Below are 7,031 nucleotides of genomic sequence, written 5' to 3'. Positions count from 1 at the left end.
TGTAATTGAACGCGACATACATGCTGGGTTCGATAGGACTGACATTTCTGACGATAGTGTGCACTTTTCATTCAGTTTTCGTTCACCTGATTATCACCATATATTCGGTTTACCACTTATTCTCACATTAGACAACCAACCAAGGTCACTTTTTTTATTTTTTTATTACCGTATGCAGAAAACTACCGTCTACTTGCAACCCAAGTGATTCAGGTCCCATAGGTAATGTGCTTTCCAACATTTGGGATGCCAGGTAATAATATATCGTCCCTCTGTTTTCATGAATCAAGCTACTGTCTAACTCCTTCGAACGCAAGATACAGTAAATTAAAATGTTCTAATATCGCATCCACTTGCAAGCCCTCAGTGTGTATTATAATGCCATAGCAAATAACAATGGCATTGTGAATTACTGTACAGCGTTTTTTTTTTTTTTTTTTTTTTTTTTTTTCCCCCCCAGGTGAATCAGTCCAGTGGGGGCTTTTTCTGAGGCATAAGTCGAGACAGTGTCAAATGCACTTCTGGGTTTTATAGTCGCCATAAATACATCGGAAAAATTTCAAGACTATCATCCTTGTTCACGAAATGGGAATAAGCCTGTTGGTAAATTTCGCTGTCTAACAATATTACTCGATTAAAAATGGACACTGTAACCCACGGTAAGAAAAGAATGTGCATAACTGAAAACTGGGAACTCTCCCATACTGGTACGACAAGACAACGAACTTAATCAGGTTTATATGTTTACACCTCAGAAGACTTCGTCCATGTGTCATATTGTATCGAAAAGGAATAGGACCGATACGTTTTTGAGAGGCTGTACAATTACTGGCTTAACCAACTTACTGCGGTGACGTCATGTATAATTTCGCAAACACAAGGCTATTCTCTTCAGTTTTTATCCTAGTGATTTTTTGTATGTTACTGTATTTCCATTAATCCCTGCAGTATGTTGGCGTCCTTTTTATTATATTTGGTCCCGCGTGACGATAACTGATTTATCCCTCCTCTGTGAGCTGTGTTTCGGAAGCTGAGTATAATCACTTGATAGCACGAATACAATACAAAGATGTCATCGTAGTGAAGAGATGGATGGCGACTGCTTTTATAGCCCTCTCTTCGACAAATCTCTCCCAAACTAAATGAAATAGTCTGAGAGTTACAAAAAGAAAAAAAATAAATTAACATGAATAAAATCGTCTGGTTGGAGTAAGAATATCATAAATTGGAGATATTTTCCGACCTCTTCACTACGAGAGGTGTCCCCTAAGCTGCGTGAAGTCATAGGTTGGTAGCAAGAACAAAAATCCTAACTGTATGATGTAGGGTAAAGGAAGTCTGGTAAGTTTTGTTTGTGCTGCCATTTACAGTTTTTCATCCTTTCGTTATAAATGCCCTTGTCCTTTTTGTCTCTGTTGTCTTTCCCTATCTTTTTCTAATTCCCTCTTTTCCAATTCATAATCAAGGTCCTTCCCTCATTTTCTTCCCTAACAATTCAGTGTTATTCATTTTCACTCTCCTTTCTGTAACTCGTCTCTCCCAGTTTTTCTTTGACTGCCTCCTCTTTTTTCGTTATTTCTTCAGCTGTCTGCCTCTGCCCCTCCACTTCCTTCTTCCACTTTCTCATTCCGCCCTCATATCTACACTTCTCCCCTTCCTTTCCCCATCTCCTCCCCCTCCTCCATCACCCATCTATACTTTGCCTTTGTCTCCCCCCTTCCCATCTCTCTCTCTCTCTCTCTCTCTCTCTCTCTCTCTCTCTGTCGTTGCTCATCTTCCCTTCCCACACTTTTCTGTCACCTCTTATCTCTTCTCTTTCCTCCCCCATTTCTTTTCTCTACCCCCTACAGTTTTTTCCTCTTTCAGTCCCCCCCCCATTATTTCCCTCTCCCTTTGTCCTCCTCTTCCTTTCCCCTCCTCTCTTTTTTTTTCTCTCGTATTTTCCTCTCCCTCTTTTATTTCCTTCTCCACTCTCCCTGCCCTTCCCATTTCTTCCTCCTTTTCTCGTCCTCCCCCCCCTCTCCTCTCCTATCTCCCCCACTCTCCCCTTCTGCTCCCTTTCTCCTTTCCTCCTCCCTCCCTCTCCCTCACTCCTCTCCTCCTCTCCTCTCTCCTTCTATCCCCCCCTCTCCTCTTTAACAAACTTCGACATGCAGATGACATCACCCTCCAATGTGCACTCAGCCACTAAATACTGTAGGTTACGTTCAGTCTCCAAATACTTGACTGTGGGAGGGAAGAGCGAATAGAGAGTGGGAAAAGAGTGGGATAGGAGGAGAGGGAGGGGTGAAGTGGGCCAGAGTAGGGATGGGATAGCTAGGGTGGATGGGGGACATAAAGGGATTGGAAAGACTGATTATTGGAGAAGAAAAGGATGGAAGAGGATGATGTTTAAAGAGGGTGGCGAAAGCTGTGTGAGGGAAGGAAGAAGGGCAGAAAGTGGGAGAGGGGTGGGATAGGAGGAGGGGGGAGAGGTAGGGATGATATAGGGTAGAGGAGGACAGGAAGCATTGGTAGGGATAGAGAAGGCTGGTTAAGGGAGGGATTGAAGGGGATGGGAGTGGTTAGGTGTGTACGTGATAAAGAAAACTAAGTACAGAGGACTGATGTGATGTGATAGCGAGCGCCGTAACCCACTAGACCACGATAATAAAAAGGGAGAGGGACGGATGGAAGACGAAATCCAAAGACAAAAACAAGTGATTTATTGATTGAAGGAGAAGGTTGGTGAGAGGGAAGAAGTGGGAGTGAGCGAAGGAATTATGAGTGTGAGTGAAGTGGGGAGGAGAAGGAAAGGGACATGGAGGAGAAGAAGGAAGGAGAAGTGAGGGAGGAGGTGAGAATATGGGTAAATGGAGTAGATAAAGGAAGGGGGAGGGGAAGGAAAGGGGAATGAAGGGGAAGGTAAAAATGCGAGTGCAGAGAGGAAGAAAAGGGAATGGCAGAAGGGGAGAAGGAAAGGGAAGTGAGGGAGGTAGTGAAAAATGTAGATGGGAGGGGAAGGGAAGAGGAGAAGGGGGAGGGATTTAGGGGAACTTTTTCTTGCCACCCATATGAGGTCATACACATACATGCCACTAGATCTCTCTCTCTCTCTCTCTCACACACACACACACACACACACACACACACACACACACACACACACACACACACACACACACACACACACACACACACACACACACACACACACACACACACACACACACACACACACACACACACACACACACACACACACACACACACACACACACACACACACACACACACACACACACACACACACACACACTTCATTCACACGCAAACAGGCTCCCACGCACACAAACACAGGCAAGCCCCTCCACAGGCCTGTAAACATGAGTGACACCCACACAACGAGAACACGACCGAGATTTACCACTTGTACCCACCCCATCCCCTCATTTCCACCCCACCCACTCATCTCCACCCCACCCACTCATCTCCATCCCTCCCCCTCATCTCCACCCCACCTATTCATCTCCGCCCCTCCCCCACGTATATACACCTACCCCCACTTCCTCTACCACACACTCCCTTACACGCTCCCCCTTTTCCCTTACACCTCCACATTCCCCTTCCCTCTCCCTCTTCCCTGCCCTCACCATCTTCTCTCTTTTCCCCCCCTCCGTCCTATTTTCTCCGTCTATCTTGCTCTCTTCCCTTGACCAACTTTTCCCCTCTGCCCCACTCTCCCTTTCTCCCCTACTGTTCTCCTTTCCCCTACTCATCCACCCTTCCCTACTCTCCCCCTATCCTCTACTCTGCCCTTCTTTCCTACTTTCCCTTTTACTTCACCCCTCACCCCCTCTACTCTACCCTCACCCCCTATACTCTACCCTCACCTCATTCTCTTCCCTAGACACACCTTCCCATCTGCCACACCCTACCCACACCTCTCCCTCTCTTCCCCCATACATACCTACCCTCCTCACACTTCCTCTCTTCCCCCTTACACACCTACCCTCCTCACACTTCCTCCCTTTCTGCCCCCTTGTCAGACGCACCCCGGATGTTAGGTACTGGGGTAATGGAGCATAGGAGGTTTTTGTGTATAATGACTGTTAAGGCTGTAATAAGCACAAGCGCCCCCTCTGAGTGTGCAGTGATGGGGTGGGGGTGGGGGGAACTGTAGAGCACATTGCATCACAGCTAACACTTCTTTGCGGTTTGTGGGTCGGTGTGTTTGTGTGCGTGTATATATTTGTGTGTGCTCTTGTTTTTGTGAGAGCCTCCGTGGCACAATCGGTTAGCGCGTTCGGCTGTTAACCGAAAGGTTGGTGGTTCGAGCCCACCCGGGGGCGTAAGTTTTGTGGTAGGTGGGGCCCTCGCCATCCACTCATTCGATGTAGTGCTGCTCTCGGGTGTCTGCCCTTTCCTCTCCTCCATCCTTCTTTCCTTCCATCCTCTTCTGTCTTTCTTTCCTTCAGTCTTTCCTCATCCTTCTGCCTGCGGGTGACTTTACACTCCCTCTTCCGTCCTTCTTTCCTTCATTCTTTCCTGTTCCTTCTGCCTGTAAGTGACTACACTGAGTGACAAGCCAAATGGTTTCCTGTACACCAGGAAACCATTTACCACGCAGGGTGGTAACCATATAACCAGATTTTGGCGCCTGGTGGATTAGTGGGTAATTATTGCGCTCCAGTCGGATTGAGCCGGTGAAGGTTTATATCCAAGGGGTGGTTGGGGTTTGTTGCTCACGTAATGCCACTCAAGGATGAGTGAGGCTGGTCACTCTCATCTTAAATGTCAGGACCAACTGCCCAGCCCCGGGCTCCTACGCTTCTCATGGGGCAACGTAGGATTGGATGATGGATGGATGGATAGGTGAGTCTGTGTAGGAGCTTGTTTCTGTGTGTGTATGAGAGAGAGAGAGAGAGAGAGAGAGAGAGAGAGAGAGAGAGAGAGAATGCTTGTTTGTGTGTGAGAGGGCGAGTAAAAAGTTGTGTGTGTGTATCTTTATGAGTGTGGGATAGCTGTTTGTTTATGTGTGTGGGAGGAGGAGCGTAATAGATATTTATGTGTCTGTCGGGAGAGTTTTTTTTTTTTTTTTTTTTTTTTTTTAATGCAAGTAAGAAAATACCTAGGCTAAAATTCGTGAAAGATTGTGGATATCTGTGTGAGTGTTTTTGGGCATTTGTGTGGGTGTGTGAAGAGTATGTGATGATGAGAGAGAGAGAGAGAGAGAGAGAGAGAGAGAGAGAGAGAGAGAGAGAGAGAGAGAGAGAGAGCTGATGTACGAATAGGAAAGAGGAAGAGAAATATATAACAAGAGTAAAGAGTGACTACGCCCACACACAATGACGATATATATATATATATATATATATATATATATATATATATATATATATACACACACACACACACACACACACTCGTATAGTCTGAGAGTGTGTGGGTGTTGTCACTCTACTCTTGTCTTCTCGTTATATATCCCTTCTTTTTACTGCTTCTGCATCAGTTCTCTCTCTCTCTCCCTCTCTCTCTCTCTCTCTCTCTCTCTCTCTCTCTCTCTCTCTCGGTGAAAATGTGCAGAGACTAATATTTACAGTGGGACAGTTTGCAATGGCCATCCTGTTTTCAGTAGGCTAAAATTTAGGCGGACAGAAGGTGACGAAGTCCTTTACATAGGTCCAGCAATGGGACGGCCTCTTAAAAACATCTGTGAAGCAAAAGCGATAATGTCCATCTTCATTAACTGTCTTGTGGGCCTCTTGATGTTGAATTACATGTGCCCAGGCTGAAGGGTATCTTTGGGACTGTGTTCTCAGTGGCATAGGAAGCGGTTTCTGGCCTTGTTTATTAGTTATTTATCTTGTATAGTAAAGTTGTGCTGGTGGTTTGGCCTGTGAAATGAGGCTAGGATGCCGAGGGCTTCAGTGATGTTCGGGTGATTGTGTGGCCTTTTGCACGGGGCATGCTGAATACTACCTCACTCCATCTTGGCGTGGGAAAAAGAGTAAAAAAAAAAAAAAATAAATAACTACTGATACCATAATCCTACCTTCCGTTTGTTGTGATCTGAGTTTACGCTTCGAAGTGCAGCACATATTAATGGTAGATGACAAGCCAGCTCCCCGCTGTGGCATTACGTGATTGAAAAACCTTGCAGGGACTGAACCTGTACACGAAGCATAGGGCAGTCCTGAGGGGTTCTAACTATTCAAGTGACTAGTCCATCAGTGGCTTATTTTGTACAGAGTACCTTAACTAAATTTTCTTCTGTGGATGACATTTCATGGGAATGTTACTAGCTGGTGGCATTCAGAAGTAGTTAGGAGTTGGGAGCTGAAAAAGGGTCAGTTAACTTTGGAGAGATGTATATACTCGTATTCCCTCAATTGAATATAACAGTCTGGATAATGCCTGAATGAAAGTGGTGCTTGTTACATGTCTTTGTTTTTTATATACGAGTATGCAAAATACTGACATAGTTTGCATAAGAAGGATATAAGCGATTGTCAGATTAATGTATGCAGAAAGAAAGTGTTAATCCCTGCACTGCGAGGAAGCTCTTTTAATTCTGTTCTTGCTGTCAGCAGGCAGGTTCATTTAGTTGCGGGAGGACCTCTTTCAGTGAAGGAGCAAAATAATGGAGATTGCTTCCATTACTTTCATAACTATGGGTCTCAATTAAGCGAGGCAAAATTACCTATCAGCAGCGAGAATGAAAGAGAGAGAATGCTAGAGATCCTAAATCGACCCATGATCTCAGTCATACATTACACCCACAAAAACTTGACTATGTAAGTCACTGTGCACTTGGCAGCCTTTGAGTCAGCAGTTTATTACTAACATCAACAGCCAATGTGTTTTGTTATCTGTAATTATGCACACTATCATTTACAAACCGTGTATCGATAAAGTAAATGTTTTTCTTTAATAAGCAATAAATTTGTGCAAACGAGACGAATACGAAGCCGAGCGCTTATTATCATAGCAAGATTGTGATGTTTATGTTGATGTTTGTGGCGAGTCACCGACCCCAGTGTATTGGAACC

The 7,031-nt window shown here is 45.1% G+C and overlaps 1 protein-coding gene and 1 non-coding gene across 2 annotated transcripts in view; both read left to right on the top strand.

Moving 5' to 3' along the window:
* The window catches only part of Pxn (Peroxidasin), a 493,078-nt gene that overhangs the window by 120,187 nt on the left and 365,860 nt on the right, over window positions 1-7,031 (top strand). The window lies entirely within an intron of this gene.
* On the top strand, window positions 4,258-4,331 carry TRNAN-GUU (transfer RNA asparagine (anticodon GUU)). Its single transcript has one exon. It is a non-coding gene; the product is annotated as a tRNA-Asn (tRNA).

The sequence above is a fragment of the Coenobita brevimanus genome, chromosome 70 (assembly GCF_032717465.1).
Source record: "Coenobita brevimanus isolate Jiangsu-jjx chromosome 70, ASM3271746v2, whole genome shotgun sequence".
Taxonomy (NCBI): domain Eukaryota; kingdom Metazoa; phylum Arthropoda; class Malacostraca; order Decapoda; family Coenobitidae; genus Coenobita; species Coenobita brevimanus.
Note: the sequence above shows the minus strand (reverse complement) of the source record. Positions and strands in the feature narration are given on the sequence as shown.